Source organism: Lactuca serriola, chromosome 4 (assembly GCF_051521515.1).
Source record: "Lactuca serriola cultivar US96UC23 chromosome 4, Lser_US96UC23_V15, whole genome shotgun sequence".
NCBI lineage: Eukaryota > Viridiplantae > Streptophyta > Magnoliopsida > Asterales > Asteraceae > Lactuca > Lactuca serriola.
In genome coordinates, this window is record NC_136411.1 from 305,895,136 (window position 1) to 305,905,630 (window position 10,495).

A 10,495-nucleotide genomic window follows, 5' to 3' on the forward strand; every position below is an offset into this window, starting at 1 on the left:
GACTTTAAAACACCAAAAACACCCTTTTCATGAGAGATTACGGCCGTAATCTCTAAGGGGTTTGGTTCTAGGGCCGTGAACTACTCAAAGGAGTTAAAGAATGCCCTAATCTCTTCCAAAGACCTTGCCATTAAGTAGAAATGATTCTTAGGGACTTTCAAAGACTCAAAACATCAAGTGGTCATGTAAGTATGAGCTTACGGCCGCAAACCCATGAGTTTACGATCGTAAACTCCTTTGTTGATTACCTTAGGGCCATGAACTCCATTAGAGAGTTTTCCTTGAACCCTACACACACTAGCCTTTCCCTACAACACCTAGATGCAATCCTTGAGGCTTAAAACACTTGTTAATGGTGTTTAACATGTCCTAGGGTGTCTTGACTTTGTTTATTAGTTGTTTAAAGACTAATTTGAGACATATATGTGATATTATATGTTAACTAGGATCATAGAGTGTGTTCAAGACTTCACTTGACACCTAGCAATCCTACATCTTCAGTTCACCCGTACCACTCACTACAGGAGAGTTCATACCCCTTAATCAATGATTTAAAATGTTTTTAAATGTTTTATGGGGGGATACAAGTAGAATCATGCTAGTTATTATATCAATCACATGTGATTAATAGGCAGCATTCAAATGATTTACTACTCATTAGCCGTTTTACCAAACGGATTTCTTCAGATGATTTTCATAAGCGTTTTATATGTTTAAAACTCCTTATTAAACTGTTCATTATGCACTGTATGTTTCATTTCAAACTCATTTACAACTTTGTTTCAAACAAATGTTTCTTTATACTTAAAGTGTTTTATCAAATACATGCTTTCAACCCGTTTTATAGATTGACATCAAGTCGATCTTTTCTTAGATAGTAATCATGTTCAGAGGTTTTACAAAACTTATTTTATGCTTTTATATTGTCAATTGCATGCCTATGTATGTATAGTTATATAAGCAATGTTTAAAAGACTTAGGAAGGCTAGCCGCTTTATTTCCTTTTCCCCGTTGGGATGTAGTCTGGTGAGGTACCAGGTATCCGTCCGAAGCTCGTTTAAATATTAGTTATGTATCATGTGTACATATATAGTCATAACGGTTCTTCCAGACAGTTTAATACCCTTGGGTAGCAAGGGTATACTTCCATGTTCATACATACCAGTTATATTACTAGTAAACTACCATATGGGTAGTTTAGGAAGATACTACTACATTTACTAGAATGCGGAATCATACCACGAGTCAGTTCATTCATGAGTCTATACATGCTAGATAGAGGGAGAACACACATTACAGCTAGTACACACAGTACATTACTATACATGCTAGATAGAGAGAACACACGTTACAGCTAGCACACGCAGAACATTACCATACACTACTATACTATTACATGATTATGTTTAGATGATTACGTTTACATGATTACGCTTACATGAGTACGTTTACATAGATATGTTTACATGAGTGCGTTTACATATACGATAATAGGACAGACATCACTAGGTGCTATAGCATGGAACAAGTTCAGGATCTAACTAAACCAATGAATCACACCGCATTGTGATAGTTATATTGGGTATACATGATCATAGTAATGTGGATGTTCACGACTTGCAAACATGCAGGGGTCGTGTATAGGTCTCAAAATCTCTTTGACAAGGGAGCGTTTAGCCTGGGATCTAGCCATCACATTATGCCTTATCCCTCAAATAAGGCAAAATTAATACAGAAGTAGTCACTTATTACAAATACTATAGTACTTACTAGATTCAATAGATTTAAGGTAGTTAGTACGGTTGTAGTTTTGATACTACACCAAATTACTATTTCCTTTTCCCATTACATTCACTTCGTGAACATTCACACGATGCACGGTAATGTAAAAGCTATATTTTGGATAATGATAGTCAGATTTGGGAAAATACACACTCTTACAAGAGACACACAAACAGATACTAGATGCCTTTGTAGAAGGATACTTTTAGTAGGAAACATATGGTTTTCTAGGATGTTCAAAACGTTTTCATACAAATACTTACAGTTCATATACATACAAATACTTACATACAAATTAAGACACTAAAATACTTATGATCTCACCAGCTTTAAAGCTGATACTCTCTTTCAAAATAACTTGTATCCTCAGGTCAACAGTAGACAGGTACAGATGCAAGGTTTAGAGAAGATGGAGCTCGTTCAGGACTCATCTTTCATTTTGTTTTATACTTTAGTGTCTATTATAATTTGGCAGAACACACTTGTATTAAAATTATAGTATTAATGCAATGGATGATGTTGTTGCTTGTTTACTACTTTTCATTGTTGTGATACTGTACATGACGTCCTCCGCCCCAGAACATTTCCGCCGTTCATGGTTTTGGGGTGTGACAATTACGTATGTGTAACATCTCAAAAATACAGATAATTTTTTTTTTGTTAATTTCATTCAAATCACACGACAATGTAACGCCTGCAAATTCGGGTTAGTCAATTTAGAGACTATAAACGTTATAAATGACTCTTTGATAGGAGATTATTTAGGATAAATAATCTTAACAAAAGTTATAGTATATGTCACAAGAATTTCATACATATAAAGAACATTTTAATCCAACTTATAACGAAGAACTTATGACCTGTTGAAAGTTCACGAATAAACCGACACGGCTCTACGTATCGTAAAAAGTAAATTTTTGTAGTAATACTTTTTAGCCTTACCAATCTAAATGAAAGTCATAGTATAAGTTAAACCGAGAACGTCCAAATCTGACTTCGTTTGAGGAAGTTACGATTTTTCTAAGATTTTGAATAATAGTATACAACTCGGAAATCGAATTTTAGATCGGTCAATTTTTAGCCAAAACAATCTAAACAAGAATTGAAGATCTCATTAATAGGAGTTCAAAGATAAAAATACAGTCGAAAACGGAGCTAATATGTGAAAGATATCGACGAAACTTAGTCCATACTCTTCAAGCGCGACGAATTCGATACACATTTGTAAATTTTAGATAGAATGTGAATTAGCCGATGAAGTCTAAATGAAAGTTGTAGCAATCGAACATACCAACACGTGGATAAACAAAGTCGAGAATAGAGTTCGTATGTAAAAGAAATGGGTGAAACTTAGTCCCTGCTCTTCGAGCGCGATAAATTCGATACAGTTTTGTAAATCTGAGACAGAATGAGAATTAGTCAACGGGTTCTAATTGAAAGTTGTAATACTCGGAAGTAACAATGTTTGGATATAAAAACGTATAAAACGAAGCTCGTATGTAGAAGATACGAACAAAACTTAGGGCCTACTCTATGCTAAAACCCCTATAAATAGATGATGAATTCTTCATATTTCCTTACTGAATTCCTCTAAACTCTCTCTAGAATTATTTTTTCTTTCTTATTCTATTTCTCTTACTTTTAGGGTGCGATAGAGAAACTTTGAGTCGTCAAAAAACCCATGAAAGAAGTTTTTAGAGTCGGAGTTCAGCCCATGTAATTTCTTGGTTTTCATTAAAAGCCCGATAAGTTAAGGTACACTATTCTGTTTTCAGTGTAACTTATATTTATAGCCATAAGTCGTTATTATGAACCTATAAATAAGATTTATCAGTTATTCAAAGTTGTTATACTGATTGATCTACTTACGGGGATGATGTCTAGTCTGTGATTTAGTGAGGTGTTTAAAGTTTGGTTTCCAAACAATATACTTCATATACCAAACGAACCCTACCTCCGATATGATCTTACCTGGTTGTTCCTTACTTCATAGATCATGAAAGTAGACTTTGAGTTAATGATGAATCTAGACTAATAATTAGCCACAACAAATATTAGACTAAAACTTAGCGATAATAATGCTAGGTTACGTCAAAGGAAAAGATAGTTGCTAGAAGCGAAGCGCTGCTCAAATTTGAAGTCGTCACTTTAACAAGTGAGTGCATAGTCCCTTTCATGAACATGATTTAATACAAGTACTAATAAAGGTATTAAATATATGTTGAAAGTTTATATGTGAGTTATATACTTATTATCTTGAAATATGTGATATATGTATATTTCATGATATATGTTATGTGAACCAGACATGGTTCTATATGTGTTAAGATGTATCTACATGATAATAATAATAATAATAATAATAATAATAATAATAATAATAATAATAATAATAATAATAATAATAATAATAATAATAATAATAATAATAATAGAAGTGTTATAAATGAGAAGATAAATGTATGTTAATACTTAATACTCTGTATAAAATATTACACTAAATTAGGAAAGTGTTGCCGAAACAGAGTTAGCATTGAAAGTTGATTATAAGCATTGTAGGCTTGCTTCGTGATTAAATAAGACTTAAAATAGATGCTTAGTTCAATTAGGTTTGGATAGTGGGTAGTATCTTATTAAGGGTACGTGTGTGATCGAAATAGAGAGTAGAAACTCTATTCGAGGAGATTGATGATCAATGGAGTATGTCCTCATATAAAAGTACTTTCTATGCACCAAGTCATTTTCAAAGCTCTGTGTCTTAGGTTGTGCTTGTGCTGGGGGTATTATTATGTTCTACGGTGCAAGTCCTACTGATACCAGGGTACTATAATGTGTCAGAAGTACTATCATGTACAAAGTCTTTTTTTTTACACTATTGTGTGTCGAGGTACGGGAGCATATGGGAGTACTTTATTAGTATTTACCCATACTTTTTCTTTTAATGAGCTTTGTGTGTCAGCATTTCCTTTCACGAAGTAATTGAGGGAACTTCATAGACTGCCTAATAGAGTGTGTCAGTAACAAACCACTACTAGGTATATATGACGTTGTATTGCCGGATAGGGTGAGTCTCGACGTAAAATACCTCACGGTGTCAAACCACTACTAGATACAGTTATCTAGATAAGCACCCAGACTTAATTGTCTTGTTGTTTTTTACGAACGGAGGTTCATGGTGAAACTTATTCCATTCCCCTCATTTGATGTATTTATTTATCCTCGTTTGCTGTCGGGGAATTTCCAAAGTAGCATCGTCATTTTGTTATTCATATTGATCCTTTACGCTAGATCTTGTAAGATTGTTGCATAGGATCTATACGTGGGAATCGATGGGATGGGATAAATTTTTTTAGAGATATGATATATTTGTGTTAATGATAATAGTTGGATTTGCAGGTTTGAGATATACATTACTATCACATTGTGGGATTTGAATCCCTATGTACTCACCAGGTTTCCCAACCGGACCCACTCAGTTTATTGTATCATAGGTAGCTATATGAAAGATACAATCTATTGAGAGATTCAAGGAGTATTAAGACACTAGTTTAATTACTGTAAGACTTGTAATATTTCGTTATGCTTATGTTTCTATATTGAAGATGACATCCCAATGTTGTAATATAAATAAAAATACATTTCTTCGGAAATGATTTGATAATACATTTATCATATTTTTAGGAACAAATTTCGCAACCTTATTCTTCAAAAAAAGATACTCTGATTTTTAAATAAGCATAAATAAATCGGTCTTTTCTGGCCGTGAAATCGGGGATGTCACAAACACTAATATCAAAATAGTCATAAGAGTATCATAGTAACATGTTATATGAGTATGAATTCCCAAAATCTCTAAATGCGGAAAAACATAGGGAGATGCGGTGCGATCAGGCCGGACCCTTCCCCATCGAACTGGAAGTACCTAAAACATATACTGAAAACTGTAAGCACAAAGCTTAGTGAGTTCCCCCAAAATACGATATACTAAAAAAAACATACAACCAAGCATATTTGGGTGCTTGCCTACCCCTTCGGTCTATCTCAACCGAATACTATCAAGCATATATAGGTGTTTGAAATCCCCTTCGGTCTATTTAACTGGATACTGTCAAGCATATATGGGTGCTTGCAATCCCCTCGGTCTAGTTCAACCAGATACTAGATCTATTTCACCCTTAATACTACCACATAATATCATAACAAGAATACAGATTCATTAAGAAAATATAGGCATAACTGACAATTGTCATGTAACACTCGGTTTCAGATTGCTTCATTATTCGGGGCCGTGGCCCAATCGTCAGTTATAATGAGTCTTAGGGCCTTGGGGAAGAAACGATTTGGCCCTTTTTGGATGTGGGTGCTACAGTTTAAGTGATCCAAGTGTTCGATGGCATGACTTGGGACGAAGGATTTATGGCTAAATTAAGTTTGAGTGTTTTGGAGGGCCAGCTAGTACGTGGGGCATACTTGATATGTACGCGAGGCGTACTGAGTCGTGAAGTCGCTGGTGGTCTTCGAGTCCGCCAAGCGTACCAAGGGGTATACGGGTCGTACTCCCTTCAGACATGAAACCCTAAATTGTGACCCTTGACCGTATTTAAACCTCATTTCTTTCATGAGCCTCATCTTTTATCAAACTCTAAGCCTCCTAAACCCTAAAAGTCGACCCATATCTCTTATCTAGGAGAATTTAAGCCATTGAGAAGGATTTTGGAGTATTTTTGTGCTCTTGGAAGAGCTTGGAGCTTGTTGAAGAATCACCACCTAGAAGAGAGCTTGTAGATCCAGAAGTTTGCCATCTTTTGCAATCTCTTAAAGGTATAAAGTTTCTATCTTGTTCACCCTTTGGTTATATCTTCTTTTTGGGTTTGTTCATAGTCTATGTAGCCTCTTTTAGTGGTCCTTGTGAGCTATGGTTGTTTCAGAGGTTTGATCTTGTGGATCTGGACGTTTTAGGTGTCCTAAAGGCATAAAAATGTGATATATGTGGTTTATTTGGACTCATGCATGTGATAAGAGCTTTCATTTAGCTCTTTTGAGCTCTAGAGTCCCATTAAGTCATGTATGCAAGTAAAGTTGTCAACTTTACGTGATAAGTCATCCATCGGAAGCAAATATGAGAATTTGAAGCAAGGACTTAAGTGGTTGAGTGCTTAATGGAGAAGGTTGGGGTTTAGGGGAGTACGTTGGGTGTACCCATCTGGTATGTTGCGCGTACTGGCCCCAAAGGGTCTACGTTGGGCGTACCAGCTGAGTACGCGGGGCGTACTCGGCCTGTTGGGCTTTTCTTGTTTTATTGACTTGTTGTCCATGGAGTGTTGACCAGGAGTTTGACCAGGTTTGACCATTGATTATTTTGAGCATTTTGGGATGTTGTGCCTTCTCTAGTTAGGCCCATGATGGGTTTGGGCGCAATTTGGATATTTGGGTCTTAGTGGGTCTTATGGAGTCATTTCAGGTTTGGGCTATCGTTTGGGCTTGGATTGTTTAGGGCTTTATTGGGCCATTAGTAGAAATGTGTTGGGTTTGAGGAAAAGTTAATGGGCTTTAGGGTAAGGCCCATGTAAGGGTTTGGGCCCAATTTGGAAAATTGGGCCATAAGTGGGCTTTGGATGAGTATTTGGTGTATGAGCCTTTGATTGTGAGTTTGGGCCATAGTCTTGGACCAAACTAGGTGAGGGGTAAAATGGTCTTTTTACCCCATATATGGATTATTGGATTGGGTATTGGAACCTAATTGCTAAATGAATGTCTTCATGTTTGTTAGCGTGGGGATTCTAGCGGATCTGCAGTCAAAGATATATTTGTGGGTTCATCTATCAAGGTAAGTCTCGTTTCGTAGAATCTGTGGGTCGAAGGCACCAAGGCCGGCCCACTAGCCATGTTATAGTATGATGATTGTCTTTGTGATAATTGTTAGTTGTGCATGTTTTTCTTGATGATTTATGTGTGATATTATGTGGTAGTGGTAGGGTGAAATAGACCCGGTATCCGGTTGAAATAGACTGAAGGGGTAGGTCGAGCACCCATATATGCTTAACATTATCCGGTTGAAATAGACCGAAGGGGTAGGTCGAGCACCCAGATATGCTCAGCAGTATCCGGTTGAAATAGACCGAAGGGGTAGGCCAGTACATGGAACTCACTCAGCTTTGTGCTTACAGTTTGTGGTTTATGGTTTCAGGTACTTCCGGTTCGAAAGGGAATGTTCCGTCTTGATCGCAACGCATACACCCGTATTTTTCCGTAATTCGTGATTTTGGCATTCTACTCTGATAACTGTTTTACTCTGGAATACTTTTAAATGTTTGGCATTCTACTCTGATAACTGTTTTACTCTGGAATACTTTTAAATGTTTGGATAAAGATAAATGAATGTTTTAATACATATTAAAATTAAAATTTTAACCCTATGATTTTCGGGATGTTACATGTCACAAAGCCAATCATCACACTACATCATAAACTAGTGGGTTGGCATTGGTGCCTTCGACCCACGAATACAGTAAAGAAAAACTTACCTCAGACTGAAGGTATCAAATTACACTCGACGGATGACTCGTGAAATCCTCTCCCTAACGCACAACCATAAAAACCTAATTAAATTAGGCCATATTCTAACCCGAAGGCCCAAACCCTAATTCTTGACATAAGGCAAAAAGGGCTTCTTTACCCTTGCCTCATTGGGCCTCCCTCTCTCCAAGGCCCAAATCCATAAAAATTCTAAAAATGAATCCAATCCCAACTACAAGGCCTCTAAGGCCTAATATGGCCCAAGAACACCAAACATGGCCTTAGGCCCAAAAATGTCCTACTACAATAGGTAGGCCCTAGGCCCAACCTAAACAAGCCAAAGCCCAACCGAAACACGAGCCTAAAGTCTTTCAAGCACACATACAGCGTATGTGCGACGTACATGGCTCGTACGCCCAACGTACGCTGATGATCCAAAAGTCGAAGCATTGGCTCAGTACGCACAGTGTATTCTACAGTACGTGCAGTGTATTGGCAAGTCAGCCTATTTTTGTTCCTAATTCTTAATCCATTCAACTTTAACGTCTAAAACTTAGATCCAAGCTCATAATAACGACTTAAGCCATAAAGTTGCAAACTTTATGCTTTTGCATGCCTTGTTGGGGATCAAACTATTATTTAAGCCATATAACTCACTTAGGAAGTCACTAACACATTCATGGTTGAGTCTTAACTTCCAAGATATGATTTTTTTGACTCCAAACACTTCAAAGAGTCCGAAAGGACAACTCATATGGTGTGGAGTAGCTCATACTCAAAGAAACCAAGTTATGGGACCAAAAGATGCTAAAATCTACCCTAAACCTAGATCTTAGCTTTGAATGATCAAGGTTCAGACTTTATACCGTCAATGGGCTAGAAATGGTGCACAAATTATGGATCTAAAAGCTCATTCTTCTCCTTTGCTTCTTCCCAAACTTCCTTCTTCTTCAAAACCACCAAAGAACACCCAAACAGTCAAGGTAAGCTAAAAAATGCACTCAAGAAGGCTAGGGCTCGAGATTGGCACAAAAAAAAGAAATGGAGGCTGAAAGGGTAATGGATTGGAGAGCCTTAAGCTATTTAAATATGGTGCAAACCCTAAAAATTATGGTTTGCCACTGGCATGAGTACGCCCAGCGTACGCCAGGATCACCCCTGATGGTGTGAACACATGGAGTATGTCATGCTAACGAGCCTCTTTCCCCCCCCCCCCCCCCTTTGGTCTAAATCAAATAAGATAATAGGTTGGGTCCATACCAGGCAACTTGGGCGCTACAATATAACTTACATACACGAGGCGACCAACATTTTTAATAGACTTCTAGCGGTGTGGGAGCGTGGTAGAAGAGAATTGTATGATAAGTCTCACACCCCCCCAGTCGGCGGCGGAAACATCGGGGTTGAGACGTAAACTTTAGATCACAATTAACATACACATAATGAAGATTACAACAATTAGATAATATTACATTCTTCATTTAATATGGCTTCAAAAGTTGCATCATTTTGAACTGTGAATATATGATAGTATAAATATTAGTTCAGCAAAACGTAAATCAAAATAACATAAAGGCATGAACATATATGCCAATAAAGAAGGCAAGGAAATAGATTTTCCATGAATCGCATGCCATAAACTCCAGCTTCTAAGCTTTTGAGAATACTTGCGTTTAAAATATGTAAACAAAAATTGTTTGTGTGTACAAAAGTTTTGACTTTGTGTACTTTCATAACAAAAAGTATATTTTATATAAATAAGTTTGGATTTCAAATTATTTAAAATAAAAGTACTTTTTCGACTGCAAAGTGTAAAGATAAATCATTACATACCTGGAATCCCATACAAGTAGAGGCGCTTAGTTTATATAATTAACTAAGTTAATATAAGTTTATAAACAAAAATTCGTGTTATAATATTTATTAAGTATTCTTTACTTAATGTATTAGTCGACACTAATCCATTTAAGCAATAACGTTCCTACTTCACACAGTCCTATTTCAACTCGTATGAGTTACCAAACTATGTGTAAATATTATTTCAATTCTATACATGTACAAAAACGAACTTCAGCGTCTATAATGAGTCTATATCCGAATTGCGGATGCATAATATATATATATATATATATATATATATATATATATATATATATATATATATATATATATATATATATATATATATATGGGGGAG